General features: G+C 39.7%; 1 pseudogene; it reads left to right on the top strand.

Moving 5' to 3' along the window:
* Positions 1-6,905, top strand: part of LOC148409189 (uncharacterized) — a 43,346-nt pseudogene extending 36,441 nt beyond the window's left edge.
* The last annotated feature ends 11,921 nt before the right edge of the window (positions 6,906-18,826 follow it).

Here is an 18,826-nt window from a genome sequence, read left to right as displayed (position 1 = left end):
ATTCATAATTAATAATTAATATTTTCCCATAATTCCATCTTTTTCGCCACAATATTTCAATATTCATATCAAATTGGACATTAAATATATCACATTCTGAGCTTTTCTCATTACACATTCACAACAATAGATCAATCAATCAAATTTCATTTGTATAGCCCTGAATCACCAGTCTCAAAGAGCTTCACAGATGAAAAGAGGTCATGTCGAGCCTTCTTTCGAAAAAAGAAGTCATACAGAGACATCTCTGGTGTAAGGTACACAACAGCATCCCCTGTCAAAGCTCCCAGAAGGGGAAGGAAAAACTCAAAAACCCCAATCTGGGGAAAATCAGAAACCTTCAGAAGGGACCACAGGTGAGAGGAGCCCCCTTTTTAGGCCCACAGGTTAAAGTGGATGCTGCATGTACTAAATATAGACAAATAGATACACATTACAGACAATATCCAGGTACACAATATTGATTACAGAAAACATATTTTGCTGTATAGTGCAACGATGACTTGACAAGCAAAGCCATTTGGCAGGAACCTTCCCACAGTCCAACCAAGTGGACCAAAGACAGTCAATCTCTTAACCCGCAATGGTCGATCAGCGCAGGGTTCTTTTGGGCCTCAGCCCATTCACTTTGTATGGAAAAGGTGGATTTTTTTTTTTTTTTTTTGAAACCCTCAAGTGAAAAGGAGCGGTACCATCTGTCTCAAGAACCATCATTGTGAATATTTAATGAAAATCCCGTGATGATCCGACATTGATAAGCGAATAGAGCCGATTTTCTGAATTTCGATAATGGTCACCCACCACAAAGCAGATTTTGCCCGGTAAATTTAGCATTTTTTTTACCTACTCAAACTGTTCCAACTTTATATCTTTCAGCTGATCTATACCAATGCCCACACCAATGGCCGCCATTCCATGAATTCAAATTTCCTCTTCTCACAAATCAAATTTGACTCAGAATTCAACTATTTTCAGTTTTTTTTTTGTATCTTCTACAATATTTGGCCTGTTCAAACCGTTTCAACTTCAATCGATTCCTCGGATGCCCGCCATTCCATGAATTCCATTTTCCTTTTTCCACAGTTCAAAACTTACCCAAAATTCAACTTTTTTTCACTATTTGCCTTTCATCTTCATTATTTGGCCTATTTAAACCGTTCTAATTTTAATCGATTCCCTGGGTGCCTGCCATTCTGTGAATTCCATTTTCCTCTTCCCACAATGCAAAATTTACCCAGAATTCAACCTTTTTCAGTTTTTCCCTTGTACCCTCTACATAATTTGACCTATTCAAACCATTCGAACTTTAATGGATTCCCCAGATGCCCGCCTTTACATGAATTCCATTTTCCTTTTCCCACAATTGAAAATGTACCCAGAATTAAAATTTTTTTCAGTTTTTCCCTTGTATCTTCTACATTATTTGGCCTATTAAAACTGTTACAACTTAAAATCCTCTTTCCACAATTCAAAATTTACCCACAATTCCACGTTTTTCCATTTTTCCCTTATATCTTCTACATCAATTGGCCATTACAACCAGTCCAACTTTAATCAAATCCCACAAAGCCCGCTAGTCCATGAATTCCATTTTCCTTTTCCCACAATTCAAAATTTACCCAGAATTCCTTTTCTTCAGTTTTTCCCTTGTAATTTCTACTTTTTTTTTTGCCTATTCAAACCATTCCAACTTTAATTGATACCGCGTATGCCCACCATTCCATGAATTAGATTTTCTTCTTCCCACAATTCATAATTTTCCCACAGTTCTTCCTTTTTCAATTTATTCTTGTTTCTTCTACATAATTTGGCCTATTCAAACCATTCCAACTCTGTATTATTCACTATACGTCACAGACTCAAACACTCAAACATTCAACATCACTCCAGCATTCATCATTGCTGCCTTCAAAGGTTACACCTTCACATGCAATTTCTTCAGAAATTGCACTTTTTCAAGTAAACTAATGAATCAATAGCAACTAACCCTTCTTCTTGAAAGTTAATGCATCATAGATAGTGCTCAGGCTGTAGGTCTGTATTTTTTATTAGTTATACATACATCAACTCTACTTTCCGTTTGACTTGAAATTTAGAGTATATCCTGTAGAAACAAAGTGTTGAATGTAATTATATTGAAGATGAATTTTCACCCAAGCTTTGCTTCTGCCTATCTCACCCTGAGTATGTGAATAAGTGATTTTGTGTGTGATGATCTCTGAATAAGCAAAACTGCATTTACAAAAAGTATTCTCTCTGTTTTTCAAGGGTGGACAAAGCACGGGTTAAAAAGATCACTTGTGAAATATATTCATTTCACATGAATGTGGATGAACCCTTTAGATATACGAGGCAGTAAGAATTGTCTTCCACAGAAATGAGACAATAACAACCTGAGGCAATAAACTGAAGAACAGCTCAGGAGATTAATTATTTTATCACAGTTTGAGTGAAAGTTGAACAGATGAGCAGGGCCAGTAATTATATACTTCCTGTCATTTCATCAATACAAAGCAATTCAAGCTTTTATCGTTCATTAATCAAAACTCAATCCATCAGCCTAAAACCTGTATTGATAATAGCAGCTGTAAATGATTGTTTCTCAGTGGCACTTGACATTCACAACCTCAGAGAGCTGAAGAGCCCAAGCAGAGCGTGAAGCTCTGGGCGGCCTGGGATGATGCAGTGGTGTCTGCTGCTTGCGTAAAATCCTGAGGAGTTTACAGTGCTGATTGTTAATAAGATCCAGCATTTTGTTTGTCATTTCTCAGCCCTCTGTCAGATCATTCAGCCTAAGAAGAGAGTACAGAGAGAGTAAGCAATCCTCAAACGAATCTTCGAACTAATGTGCCTACATCAAATAATCCTGTTTCTTCTTTTGCTAATTGCCTCCACGTCATGAATAAATCCATTGCTGACAGAATGATGCATTTTAACCAACTTTTCACTCCGTTCTGACTTTGTGTCACCTGCAGATCGCAATCATCTACTGTATTTTTTTCTGTATGTCTATGCTTTACTTTTAATGAATGGCAATGTGTATTCTTATTGTGTGTGTGGTTGTGTGTGTGTGTGTGTGTGTGTGTGTGCGTGTGCGTGCATGTCTGTGTTTGATGGTATCCTGACACTTTAATGAGAATCTGGCCAAGTTTACAGTAAAGTTGGAGAAAGCCAGTGTAGACAAACTGAAGTGCCAACAAGAAGCAGAATCGACCGCACACACTACTTCTCGGGCAAACCGCCTGGTGAGCCCATCCATTTTGCTCAATTAGTCCAACACAGCTCTGCACAATGAGGATGCAAAATCATACAATCAGTTAGTGTGGGTGTGGGGAAAGTGACATCCCAATATAGTGTGGTCACAATTCCATGAAGCAAAATAATATACTATTTTGATCAGTCATGGTTTCATTAAGGTCAATATTTATTGCCTCAAAAGAAATTGTCAGGGATTAAGCTCTATTTAAGATGTCAAATCTTTGATAAATTTCCTAGCATGTTGTAATAAGATTAACCTTGTGCAGTATTTTGTCCAAACCTTTGATCTTTACATCAATGGCATTTCTCATCAAAGGAATATAATTGATAGAAGACACCAGGGAGCTGAAATTTCACCCAGGTGGTGACATTATGTCAAATTTCAACACAACTTGACCACTTAATTACCACACTACCAGTTGTGGCCATCCCTTGGCTAAAGATACTGTGATATTTATGTGGAAGAAAACAACTCAAAAATGGTCCAAATACTGCATAAGAATTAAATATTGCTGTCCCAATCTCATCACAAATAAGTTATTAGCCATGTGGTTGTATAGCATAGCGGTTCTCAGACGGGGTATCTGGCATATGTGTAGGCACCCCCTCTGTTTTAACAGGTTTTATTCAGGCATCACAAAATCTAAGTTAATGCTTTCTAATGCTCTGAGGGGAATAGTGCATCTTTCTTTTCAACCAAGATATATTTAATTGGAACATGAAGCAATGTTTTGCTAAAAACTTTATATTATTAGGTTTTATACAGATGCACCTAGTCATGAGTCACGCAATTCAATCACAAATGAGCTAGAAATAAAACAAATTCAAGATACCACTACAAAACTAAGTCCAAAATGTATTTGCTTAGACGCGGATCGTGCAGCACTATTTTATTTTTATGTATAGATTTTTTTTTTCCCAAAATGTTTTGCAGTTGTTCAGGGGTTCTTTCCTGAAGAAAAATCGTCCACTAAGGGTACACCATTGATAAAAGGGCGAGAATCATTGGTTTACTACATGGTGGTGTCATGTTCTGTTGGTTTTTGGGTGGTGGGTTTATTTTGAGGGGTTTTGTTCTTTTGTTTGCATAATTCCTGTTTCTGTTAAGCTCGTGTCACCCCGCATTAGTTTTGATTTGGTCCACCTGTCTGCCTTTACCTGCTCCTCATGTTTCTACCAATCTACTTCTTCGATCGTGACAGGTGGACATGACACAATGCACACATTTTGGTGGGTACGAAATTTTAAAAGCATTACTATGCAAGAAATTGGAGTCATAGAAGTAACTATGTTTGTACATTCCTCTTTTTTCAGTATTTTTTTTTAATGAATACTGTCACATGCCACTCTATTCTAAACCAAACATGGTTAAATCCTGATTCAATCCTGATCCAAGATAGTACAATGATATACTGTCTCATATACTGTCTCTTCCTCAAATGCAAATCCATGTTTTTAGTATCTCTTGTCACTCAACTCACCTCTGCATATAAGTAATAGTGCTGACTGGAACAAAACAAACAAGAGGGCTGTTGACGCAGTTAATCTAAATTATTATTTGGTAGCAGGATGCCTGACAGGTGCAATAACAGAAGACTGTTTTTCTTGTCTCAGAGTCAGTTGTGAATATCAATGCAAATGTTGCCAACATGCTGAAGTGTGTAGTCTTTCTGTGATGTACGCTAGAGAAGTTACTGTGACGCCCAAAGGCAACGTCACTTAAGTTTGGAAAAGCTAGGATATTAAGTTGAAAATTGTTGATCCCTGAAGGAAAATGGCATCACTGCTGCAGTAAAGAGTAAAGGTGTTGTTACATGAGCAGCGAAGCAGTAAAAGATATAACAGCCTATTAAAAATGGGCCTGAAGGTGGCAAAATTGTTTGTGAGTATATGTCTTATGTGGAGACCACAGATTAATTTATATCAGAAATTACTGGAATGCCTTTGGGAATTTTGTCACTGTGTGTCCTGTATTCCAGGTGGGAGGTCTTGTGTCAGAGAATGTACACTGGGCCAATATTATTTTAAGTTTCAGAAAACAGGAAAGGTGATGTCCTCCTTATCACAGCCTTCATCTCTTACCTAGGATACCTTACAAAAGCTTCTTAACCGAAACGTTTGCCTCTTACTTGAAGGACTTTATTTTGAAGAACTTTAGGACTGCTGTGGAAATAAATTTATCGTTTTAGTGATTCAAATGAGACCTGTGGAAATGTTATTATATTTATTTTATTTGAACCTGGGCAAGCATACGAGTAAGCCAGGCGGCCAGAAGAATGCACAATGTTGCCAAACAAATCACAACTATTTCTGCTCCTTTTCAACAATTTATTAATATTTTTTTTATATCTTGAGCAATAAATGTTTTAGACATGACAGTGTGATGTATATTGCACTTGTCACCATGGCAATAAATGAGCCACAAGTTGTTAAAAAGAAAAAAAAAAAATCTCACTCACTTTCACTGCTTGTTCTTCTATTTGCATATGCTCCGACAGCCATTCCATCTTATAGGAGGCGCATTTCTTTTTTACTTTGGTGTGTTGAGTGGATGTGTCGCTGCTCGTTCGTTTCGCGAGGAAAAGGAGTTAGCATTTGACGTCTCTTAACTCCGCACTGTTGCTAGCTAGCTAACCAGCACAGAGGGAACGTTTCTGTCCTTACGTTTGATTGGATGAATAGTATAAGTGAAACATCCATGGAAAATTGTCACTCGCTGTCACATTGCAAAATGGTTGGTCGAATTAAACAAATAAGATGTGGTCTAATATGAAATATTATTTAATACGTTTGTATTGCATTGTGTTTTATGCGCAGCATAGACATTCTAGTGCGCTGAGATCATGCAAGCAGTGCACAAATGCTCACAGCTTAGAGGGAACACTGCTTATCTTAGTCAGCTGATGGTGGGTAGCTTTTGTCTGATTGCTTTACTGTCAATAGCCATGCACCTCTATAACTTTTATAACAAATATATTTTTAAAATAGTCTTTAGACTTTTATGTCCTCCCTCCGTGAGCCGTCACCTTAATGTGGTGGAGTTTGCTTGTTCCAGTAATCCTAGGAGCTAAATTGTCGGGGGCTTTATGCCCCTGGTAGGGTCACCGATGGCAAACAACAGCTCCTAGGTGAGCTTCCAGATTAAACATGGTTCACAAGACCCCATATGATGAAAAAGATAAATGGGCTTACGTTTCCCTCGTTGGGACATGCAATGTCACCTCTCTGGCAGGGAAGGAGCCTGAGCTGCTGTGCGAGGCCGAGAAGTTCTGACAAGATATAGATGGACTCGCCTCCACACACAGCTTGGGCTCTGGGCTTGGGCTTGGTACCAGTCCTCTCGGGAAGGGTTGGACTCTCTTCCACTCTGGAGTTGCCCGCTGTGAAAGGCGCTGAGCTGGTGTGGGCATTCTTATTGCCCCCCAGCTCAGCGCCTGTGCATTGGTGTTTACCCCAGTGGACGAGAGGGTTGCCTCCCTCCGCTTTCGAGTGAGAGGACGGGTCCTGACTGTTGTTTGTGCCTATGCACCAAACAGCAATTCAGAGTACCCACCTTCGAGGCCTTGGAGGGTGTGCTGGAGAGCGCTCTCTCCGGGGACTGCCTCGTTCTGTTGGAGGACTTCAATGCTCACATGGGCAGTCAGTGAGACCTGGAGGGGCTTGATTGGGAGGAACCCCCCCGATCTGAATCACGGATTGTCCATAATGAGCACCATGTTCAGACAAAGGGGTGTCCATAAGTGCACTTGGCACCAGGACTCCCGAGGCCGCAGTTCGATGATCGACTCTGTGTTTGTAACATCGGATTTGCAGCTGCAGGTTTTGGACACTCGAGTGAGGAGAGGGGTGGAGCTGTCAACTGATCACCACCTGGTGGCGTGTTTGCTCCGATGCTGGATTAGAAGACTGGCCAGAGCTGACAGACCCAAACGTATTGTGAGGGTCTGCTGGGAACGTCTGGCAGAGTCCCCTGTCAGAAGGAGTTTCAATTCCCACCTCCGGCAGAATTTTTCCCATGTCCCAGGGGAGGCGGGAGACATTGAGTCCGAGTGGACCATGTTTCGCGCCTCCATTGTCGAGGCGGCTGACTGGAGTTGCGGTTGGTGCCTGTCGTGGCGGCAATTCCCGAACCCGCTGGTGGACATAAGTGGTAAGGGATGCTGTCAAGCTGAAGAAGGAGTCCTATTGGGCCTTTTTGGCCTGTGGGACTCCAGAGGCAGATGATAGGTACCGGCTGGCCAAGCGTAGTGCGGCTTCGGCGGGCGCCAAGGCAAAAACTCGGGTGTGGAAGGAATTTGCAGGGGCCATAGAAATTGACTTTCGGACGGCTTCGAAGAAATTCTGGTCCACCATCCAGCGTCTCAGTAGGGGGAAGCAGTGCACCATTGACACAGTGTACAGTGGAGTTGGGGCACCGCTGACCTCAACTTGGGACGTTATGAACCTGTGAGCAGAATAACTCAAAGACCTCCTCAATTCCACCGACATGTCTTCCTCTGAGTAAGCAGAGTCTTCGGGCACCGAGGTGTGCTGTCCCATCTCTGGGGCTGAAGTCATTGAAGCGGTCAAAAATCTCCTTGGTGGCAAGGCCCCAGGGGTGAATGAGATCCGCCCAGAGTTCCTGAAGGCTCTGGATGCTGTAGGGCTGTCTTGGCTAACACACCTCTGCAACATCGCATGGACATCGGGGACAGTGCCCCTGGATTGTCAGACTGGGGTGGTGGTTCCCCTATATAAGAAGGGAGGGTGTGTTTGAACTACAGATGAATTACACTCCTCAGCCTCTCCGGTAAGGTCTATTCAGGGGTGCTGGAGAGAAGGGTCTATCAGGAAGTCAAGTCTCAGATTCAGGAGGAGCAGTGTGGTTTTGCGTCCTAGCCGTGGAACAGTAGACCAGCTCTACACCCTCGGCAGGGTCCTCGAGGGTGCATGGGAGTTCGCCAACCAGTCTACGTGTGCTTTGTGGACTTGGATAAGGCATTCAACCGTCTGCTGTCATGCGGGCTCTGCATGGTGAAGAAAGACCTGAGCCGAAAGGCGAAGCTCTATGTTTACCACTCAATCTACATTCCTGCCCTCACTTTCCTGCCACGAGCTGTTGGTTGTGATCGAAAGAACAAAATCCAGGATACAAGCGGCTGAAATGAGTTTCCTCCACAGGGTGGCCGGGCTCTCCCTTAGAGGTAGGTGAGAAGCTAGGTCATCCGGGAGGGGCTCAGCGTTGAGCCGCTGCCCCTCTGCGTTGAGAGGAGCCAGCTGAGGGGGTTCAGTTATCTGGTTAGGATGCCCCCCGCACACTTCCCCGGCGAAGTGTTTCGGGCATGTCCCACTGGAAGGAGGCCCCTGGGACGACGCTGGAGGGACTATGTCTCTCGGCTGGGCTGGGAGCGCCTGGGGATCCTTCCGGAAGAACTGGATGAAGTGGTCCAGGGAGAGGGAAGACTGGGCTTCCTTGCTCAAGCTGCTGCCCCCGCGACCCGACCCAGGTAGACAGGAACAGTTACTGTGAGTTATATTGCAAAATACACAAAAAGACCTCCGTCAATTGATATGAAAGAAAATGTCTCTTAAAATGAATAAAACCTTTTTATCAAATAAATATTACCTCCATCCTCAATGAAAAGAAGAACATGAACAACCCCCCCCCCCCCCCCCGCAAAAAAAAATGCCACCAAAGACAAAACTAACATAAAAAAAAAAAAAAACATACCCCCTTTGTCACACCACCATCACAATCAGTGAATGGAGTTTGCAACGAAAGTGCTGTGTTTTATTTTATTCCCCCCCTCCCACTATATGTCTAGGATACTTGGAAAATTAGTTGAGAAAATTCCCACTTGCATAGATTAGGTCACAACATTTTTTGTCCCTTTGGTATTTTAAAATAATAATAACTATTATTATTATTAACATTATCTAAACTTAAACTATCTAAACTAGGTGAATAATGAATTGCTGGGTTGTCATTTCATCTTATTGCTACCATTCCTATACCCACTACCATTTCTTGAAAAGCTGTGGGATGCATTGTCCCAACGGGAGCAACAGAGTTAAATATGAATCTCAGAAAGTCGCAGAAAATCGGCTGCTCCGCTCCCTTTGTCGGGGTAGAGGTCTCCAGTACCTGGTGGATTGGGAGCGGTACCGGCCTGAGGAATAGTCCTTGGTCCCATCCCACTAGTACCTGGACCCCGTGTTGGTTGCAGACTTCAACCTTCACCCAACCTCCCTCCCACCATCCTTCCCTCCCTTTAAGGTTGCCCAGCTGTTGGCATTCCCTCCTTCCAAGTGGTTCTCTTAGGGACGTTGGGGGCCTAGATTACTGACTTAGGAACGACTTTGCAGCATCTCTAGCCGTACTACTTGTCAGCCAAATCTCACTGCTCGTCAGCTGCTGCAGCGTAAGTTTAGTCTACGTGTAGCACTTAGTTTGCTTTGAGATGACACGAGCATGAGGGACATTCAGAAGAGATCGGTTATTATCAGTTTTGCTAGTCATTGTGTTTTGTGTTTTTTTTATTTTATTTTATTTATTTACCATTTTTTATTTTTGGGATTTAAAAATGTGTTCACTGACCATCACACAAAAATAGCAAGGTTCTTTGCATGAGAGCCAGGCTACATTATTTTTAAGATCTTTATTTAAACAGGAAATGAACCATTGAGATTTACATCTCTTTTGCGAGGAGAAAAACTACAGAAAACAATAATGAAAAATTAGATCATAATTAAACAAAAGTTTAGAAGAAAGTGAATTATGTAATAAGTAATTATGAGAAAAATTAAAGTGATATTAATATGTTTAATAGCAGTATTGACAATACATATAACAGTTACAATGACAGTAGTCCATTAATTACAAAAAAAACTGGTGAAAAGGAGTTTGGAAAAAGCATGCTTGAAATGAACAAAAGGAATCAGAGACCTTAATTTCATTTCATATCGTTCCAAACCCATGGCCTAAAATAGGACAGACTCCTCTTCCCTAACTCGATCATTATTGCAGGAACCTCAAGACGCAGCGGACTATTTGATTTCAGATTTACAGTAGCCTGAACTGTAGTGAGTTTAGAGCAGTTGTTGATTGCAGGAGAGTACCTGAATCTTCTTAATAAATCACGTAGTACCAGTGTGATAACCTTCGATTATTGAGGAAAAATAGTACTCTGATAGAATATGAGGTAAAATGGCACATTCTAAATGCTGAGTTTGTTGTTAATATAAGGGCTGAATGATGAATGGGATCCAGTTTTGCTAGAGTGGTGGGACATGCTAGCTATACTCTAAATGATTTGTTTGTACAGTATATGTATCCACCAACTCAATGACTGTACCATCCAAACTGAAGACAGGTTGACTGTGGAGTGGTTGAAGAGTATAATCTTAGTTTTATTTGTATTTAGGACATGTTTTGCCTTGATCCAGGCATGCGATAAAAACATCCGGGAGTGATAAAATCATCTTGAGGATTGTCAAAAGCCAAATCTAGAGAGGTTGTAGAGTTGTACATAACGATGTCATCAGCATACATATGGTATGAGGAGAATTTAAGATCATTACAGACGTTTCATATATATATATATATATATATATATATATATATATATATATATATATATATATATATATATATATATATTAGAGTAATAATCCTAACACTGATCCTTGAGGGACTTTGCTTTTAATCCCTGGATCAGATATTACTGTGCCCAGCCTAACTGACTGTATATGTTCTGCTTTGAATCACATTACATATTTTGATTGATTTTAGGGAGGTGATTGTGACATACTCCATCAAAGGCCTTTGCAAAATCAATAAATAAGGCTAGACAAAATTTGCTATCATCAAAAGTACTTAAGAGTGGCGTTAGTTGTACTATGTTTTGGTCCAATCCTAAATCGTACGTAGATACCAGGGACTCAAATAGTTTTGCAGGCTTGAGAGAATAGTAATTGATCTATTCTTCTTTAAATCTGAGGGTTCACCTGATTTCAGCAAGGGTGTGACATACGTATGCTTATTTCCACAAGCATCATCACCATATGTTCCGTCCCGACAACTTTGGTCACAAAATGCCAGTTTGCTATCAACCCCAAGGGCTAAAAAGAAGTCCGCAGGATCAACGGCATTTTCCATTTATGCATGTTGGGTTTGAAGTGGACTCGATACCTTACAAATGACCCAAGGAGAGGTGTAAATAATAACTCAGGAGTCAGAGATTTAGTTTTACCACTGCAGTGGGGAGAGATCGAAGGAGAGCGTGACCGTGTGTCAGCCTCGTTGCTAAGTCTTTCTCCTCGAGCTCTCGGGCTGCAGTCTTTTATTGAAAAGTTGTTGCTGAGTCATGGTGGGTCTCATGATTCAATCTGTGGCATCACATGGCTATTGTGCAAGTGACCTCTTTTCATCTGTGAAGCCCTTTGAGACTTCGATGATTCAGGGCTATACAAATAAAATTTGATTGATTGATTGACATCGTTTCATATCAGTCCATCCGAAAGTTTAATTTACCAGACTTCATTTTTGCAAACGTGTATGTAAAGATTGGCAACAAGGAGTGCGAGTACAATCCTGGCTTCTGGCTAATTCTGCTCACAAAACTTGCCAGAGCTCATTACCAGCTGGAGCTGCAGGGCCAGTGCACTTTGATAAATTTCACAGTGACAAGAGATGGGTTGGAGGACCATCTGTTGGCAGCTCTGGTTAGTACGGAGAGACCTGACCTAGAGGAGCTAAAGGTGAGGATGCCAATTGAGGGCACAGAAAACCACAGTGTGATCAAAGCATCTAACTACGAAGTGCAGTTCATGTCAAAGCACTAATGTGAGAGATGCCACAACTAAGTAAGTGTTGAGACATGAAAGTGGTACCTGTCACAGTCACCAGGAGCTATTACGAAAAAAAAACATTCAAAGTGCCATCTTTTAGCCGCTCTCCCGTGATGTTGTCTGCTGTGTGGGGATGAAAAGAAACATTTGGTGAGGGATTTCAGGGTCTACTTTCAACCAGTTGTAGGACTCACGCTCATTATATCCCAACTTTAAACCAATTCATCAACAAAGAACAATATACAATATGAAACATCACAAGAGCGACAGGTCCAGTCTCTTTGAATGTTAACTTTCAGATGGTGCCTTTGATTAATGGCTCACAAAGTAATGTTAATATTATTGGAACTTGAGTCGCTCGCTTTTAGGGATCACGAAACTGTAACCACAGCTCATTAATTTAGTGCTGCATAACTTCTAAACTAAGTTTTGGCATTTTAGAAATGTTACTACATCCAAACTTTAACAGATTATGTGATTAAAAGTGCATAATTTAAAAGGATAGTTCTGTCCCACATCTGGTATAGTAGTTTAATATACAGTAGAGTTGAGAATATTAGTCATTCACAATATATTGCTTTTATTCAGTTGTTTCTTTTTTCTGTGATTAGACAATGGCTATACCGTTGAAAGCCATAGTGCTGATGTGTTGTTAAAATGATATGATCAGATGTGACCATCTTAGAAATTTTTACTGTTCCGTTATTCATCATTTAATGGTGCCCTGGGACTCCTTCCATCATCACCAAGCCAAACCAAACTGTAGTCATCAGTCTGTCACTTTATTTTACCCACGCTTCCATCATGACTTCATCACCACCAGAGATGAACATTTTACTCATTTTTGCTGCTCATTTGTCTTTTGTCAGCAAAACAGATAACCTTCCATCCCTAACAAACTGACAATCTCTGCCAATGAGACTTTCCATCAGCGCTTAGTTTGTGTTTATTTTTTCTCATTTTTTGTCTGCAAAACTCTGTATTATATATTGTATGATGGCTGTCAAAGCGGTCATAACAAGTAGTGTTAGTAGAGCTTTCTACCATGCACCAGTATTTAATACTTCTCTGTGTTTATGACTTTCTGCCAACAAATTGCCACGCCAATAAGTGGACTTCCACCTTGGCTGAGAACCGACTGCAAAATTGGCAAAAACAAATGTGCAATATTCTCTTACAAAAATCATGATCTGCTGGCATTTGTGTGTCGCCGCAGAAAATGAAGACCCAAATCTTCTTCGAAAGGGATCTAATACAACAGTCCACATACTCCCAGGACTATCTTATATTTTGGCCAAAACTATGGAACCAAAATAAGAAACAGTAATTCATATCACTGTAAAATGTAAACTCTATGTTTTCTTTTTTTTTTTTTTATCACACATCTTTAATTAGTTTGACTTAAATCTGCAATGTGTAGGATTAAGAACTGCTGATTACTGGTGTTAGGTGAATGCAGCACTATGCGATACAGTGTCTCATTGAGCCCTTACTTTGCAAGCCTACGTCAAGGGAGCAAGAAAGCGAACAAATACAATTTGCCATTGATTTTAGTGCATAATCGTGCAGATTCCATAAAACCAAAAACAAACATAAATCAGGAAGCCTGACGTTGGCAGGACAGCTACAAAGATAGAGCTTAGTGTGAAAATATCTTCATGCATTGAAGCATTTCCCTCTTTCTTTACTGACACAAGCACTGCACAGTACATACTTTGTAGCAAAATCCCTATCCACACTTTTTCCAAATACAAACACAATTACACACTTACCAGTTAAGTAAATTGCAGTACAACGATCCAGGCACACAAGGATTAACAATAGCTAACGACATGTCGCATGCAGCTCTTTCCAGGCTGGTTTATCTAAGGTAAATTATTGTTTTGCAATTTTTCAAAGTTTTTTTTTTTGTTTGCCAGTTTTGTCGGTAAATTCAAATGCGTAGAATAACTGTCGTTACCCTAAACCCCAAATCAATCTGCATACTTTCTTGCTTGCTGCATTGAGCGGAGCCTTGTTTTCTTCCCTCGCTTTAACTTATTTATGATTGGCGTACAAACCTTTTTTTCTCCTTTTTCTTTTATTTGCAGTTGGCATACAACCCAGAAACTCATAGTGACATCTAAAACGAAATTTAGATTATGTCAGTGAAGGTTCTCTGAATCCACTTTCCGTAGTTAAAAGAATTATGATGGCCTCCATCTGAGCCGTGCTCCTCATATAAAAAAAATCTTGGTGATAGAACACATTTATTTAGAGCTTATTGAAAATTGTAGTTGGTTTTAAAATGAATAACTCAAAATATACACACTGCAGCTTTATAAATTATACATTTGCCTAATCTTGTGTAAAAAATAATACCTTAACAATCCAGCCAACCATGATTCCACCAGTTGTATCAAAGAACTAGACCAGTGAATCTCAACTTTTGTTCAATGTTTTTTTTTTACACTTTAACCAGTGCAAAGCATATTTGGATGGAAAATAAAAGACTTAAAACAGAGTGCTGTGCAAATCATGCAACCTTTTCAACTTTGGAACTATATTTGTACTGAAGTTGCATCTGATGACAATTGCACATCCATCTTAGATTGAACAAAATAAAGGCATACAACAACATGCTAATAAGTCACAATTTAGAAACAAGTTGCTTCATGTTTCAACATTTTTTTTATTTAAAAAGAAAAACATAATGATCAGTTTATGACATTAAATTAGATTTGCTTGCAGAAACCCTGTTAAATTTACATATCCCTGAAGTGCCTTCATATACACCAAGGAGTACTTGCACCTCAGTTGAGAACCACTGATATGAAATGACCATTATTTCAAATTTTCAAATTAGAAAAATGAATAAAAAATGAATAAAATGTGTATTTATTGTCCCGAATATTTTACTTCAGATTTTGTTGTAATAAAATCCCCCCCCCCCACCCCCCCCCCCCACCCCACACACATACACACACACACACACACACAATAAGTAACGGCTGTTAATATGGACCTTTTTAAAGAGAGGAGAATAACCCTGTGATTCCACTCAATTGATAACCAGCTGTGCCTTTAAGGTGCCACTGCTGGTATACTTTTGATGATTAATGGGCAGCACATAGTCACAATGTCTAAAGCATATTCCGTGGATTGAATGTAAACGCAAGCTATTAAGTGAGAATTCACGTGATCAAAGCTCCAGCCCCTAATGATGCCTCACAGCTGTCACATCAACAAATCTGCTCTTTTCATGTCAATGTGTTTGAAAGGCTGCAGTACCATGGCAATTAGACAAATTGCTGAAACAGTTCCACCATTCCATTGACAAGTGTGACAAGCTTGTCGCTACTTATAATGTTTGTGGGTGAAATGTTAGAGGGATCAAATGTCAATGTGAAACTCAACTAATGGGGCAGACTGACAAGGGGGCTGTGTATGTTTTCAACTGTAACCCAAACAAATATTTCTATGCACAAAACCTGAATACAGTTGCAAGTAGGGCTGACTAAGTAATAAGGTACAAAACAAATTACAAATCAATAGAATGCAAGGATGCTGTTATATATATATATATATATATATATATATATATATATATATATATATATATATATATATATATATATATATATATATAGGATGTTCCAAAATGGTTGACCCAATTCTAAATGCCCATATCTCGGAAACTACATGGTGGATCTTAATGAAACTAAATTCACGTTATATTGAAGGTCATACATTTTATTGTTTAAAGTTACAAAGAAAAGTACAAATATTTGTTGGTTCTATGACAGATTTTCATAAATGTTCTACATGAGCGCTGTCTGTGACTTTCCACACGTTGATGGTCGTCCAGGTGATTTAGGTATGCATAAGCAGCGCTTTTATTTAAATTTATGGTGCCAAGTCCTAATTTGTTTTTTAGTTGGTGCCTTATTTGCACACTGTTTGAAGAAGGCACACTGCACTGTCTTCGGTGGCTGAGTCCAAGCATACTCTAACTCGCAAAATCCCTTTTCTTTTGAAGTAAATGGCATTTCTTAACCTAAAAAGATAGAACTGCCAAACGTTACACGCAAAAACATGAAATATTTCTAAGCAAGCTGTGAAAATTTGAGGTCTAATGAAAATTGTTAAAATTATTAACAATTAAATTATTGGCCATTTGATAGGCTAATAATTTTAACAATTTTCCTTGCAATGACCTTTCACAGCTTGTGTAGAGTAATGAATAAATGCATGTTCTAAAACAAATTTTGAAAAAAAAAAAAATATATATATATATATATATATATATAAATTTTTTTTTAATTATTTTTTTTTTAAATTATTTTAAAAGAGTACAAATGAATTAAAACTCTCCCAGTCATACTGGGCTTCTGTACATCATGGTCAATAAGAAGACCTGTGGGAGGACCTGTGTTGGAATCTTGTGTGTGCCCATAGCAAGGGAAAGGGTTACTAGACCATTTTCAAGTGGTTTGGCATCCCAGTGGCAACCGTCCAGATCATCATAAACAAACAAGTGAGGTTCAACACCGTTAAAAACCTTGGGGGGGATGGCAAGAATTGTAAGGTGTCAGTCAAACCTGCCAGGAAAGTATGCTGAAAGGTTTACATCATCACTCAGACCCCAACTATGGCCCTAATAGAAGAGCAGGCAGGGCCAACTGACTATGACGTGCGGTGAGGTTTATGGCTGGGGAGGCGCTGACATCATCAATCAGATTCACAATCATATGAGCCCACCAGGGCAGCGTATTTACCATCTCGTATCTGCATTTTTTACACATCAAAAATGTAGCACGCAAAAAGCATATTTAATTAAAAAATCATTATGATCATAACTTTGTTTATAAATGAAGTCCATGCACCTGTCCTTGTGAACAAACGCATAGATGACCTGCTTGTAGAAATTTTCCTTTTGTGCCTTTTGTTTTATAAAAGTCTCTCTGTCTTGATGGAGATCGGTGCCAGGGAAGAAAGTCGCTCTTGGTCGTTCCTGTTCCGACTGTATATTTTAAGACTTTTCAGAGCTCAATTGACCTCTCCACTGATGCTGTGGTTGCTGGAACCATGAGCAACTTTGTCGCCTTAGGAACAGTTTCAATTAGATCTTTTTGTGAACTATGTGGTCGCACAAGATCTGCCTTCAGTTCAACAAAGTCAAAATATTTGGCAAATTTTGACAGGCTCTGCATTTTTTTGTCATCAAAGCGTTTTGACATTTCCCTGAATTTTGTGCAGTTCGCCTAACCAAGGAATGCAAGCTCACCAAAATGATCAAACCTAGCCTTCATTTGACAGCTAATGTTATCCAGAATGTTACAGAACACTTGATTTCTGTCATTTTCAATTGATCTCTGGCTCCACTCTCTGTCTATCCAAGTTGTCTATGTTTATTCTCAAATTTAACAATGAAATTGTCAAACTTATGTGTCATGCACTCGAGAGATGCAAGAATGTCATGACTGCTTGAAAGACAATATTCAATGTCCATCCCTTTGTTTTCCAGCACTTGTGGAATTTTTAGGATTTAGATAAGAAATCTGGAAATCAAATTGTCTTGGATTTAGGTTTCCTTTATTTGAAGCTTCAAAGACATGGTCTTAAGAGAACAGTCGGTTGTTCTCTAAGAGAGTGTGAAGGGAACACGTAAAAGTGAAGATTCTTAGTCACTCATTGGGAGTGAACGTCTTCAAGATGAAAACCAGACCTAAACACATAAGAGAAACAGTTCTTTGTTCAACATGCTTATCAGTATTTGGATTAGAGGAAATTTACAACCAGAAAGGAGGCAAAACCCATAAAACTGAAGAGGAGATCTTGAACTCCCTTAACCTATCAGGGTCATCTTATCCTAGCTGCACAAATATTTCTCTTGCCTGGTTTAGTGAAAAGGTATTTGTTAAAACAATGCCAGGTGGTCCTAACTAATATAGGCTAAATACTTATTTTCCATAACACACTCTAAAGAGTGTCAGTTTTACTGATAATTTCTTCAACTGACATCAGGAGAAAACAAATTGATGCTTTTGATAACCACCGTTCATATCCTGGTGCCATCATCATGTGTGTCATCCCATTTGTCTGCATTCTCTAAAATCTAAATCTCAAATAAAGTGTGCAGGTCAATGTGGTGCATGCTTATTGTCTGCACCAACTTTGTGTTGGAGCTACATCTTTCAGGTGATGCTCGTGGTAAACAGTGCCTGACAACGTCATCCAGTATGTGAGTGCACTTTGTGGATTTGTTGAAAATGATACTAGTCACTCAGCTGTTATAAAAAACACACAACGCATGGGCATGCAATTTGCTGAATGCAACACTAACAAATTCAGGTTGTGTGCAAAACAGTGTGTAAAAATAGCTTTGGGTACTCTCTTTAATTTTAGCTTGGACTCCATTAAGCTCTGAGGCCACTACAGCTGCTCCATCATAAGTCTGAGCTACAAGCTTTTCAACACATTCATACTTCTCCAAAACTCCCAGGATATATACGCTAATTGCAGGAGCTCGTCTGTCCTCGTTCACGTTATCCAATCCCCAAAACACCTCCTTCACCCTACTATCTGTTTCTGTTTTGGCCACATAGCGGAATATAACAGAAATGTGTGCTAATTTGTTACATCTGTGGTCTCATCAACAGCAACAAATGAGGCTGCACACATCTTCTTAACGTCATTTCTAATTACGTCTGCGATTGCGCCAAGCAATTCGTTCTGTGTTCTGTTGGAGAAGCCAGAA

Source organism: Hippichthys cyanospilos, chromosome 17 (genome assembly GCF_059441005.1).
Source record: "Hippichthys cyanospilos isolate Australia breed blue-spotted pipefish chromosome 17, RoL_Hcya_1.0, whole genome shotgun sequence".
Taxonomy (NCBI): Eukaryota; Metazoa; Chordata; class Actinopteri; order Syngnathiformes; family Syngnathidae; genus Hippichthys; species Hippichthys cyanospilos.
Note: the sequence above shows the minus strand (reverse complement) of the source record. Positions and strands in the feature narration are given on the sequence as shown.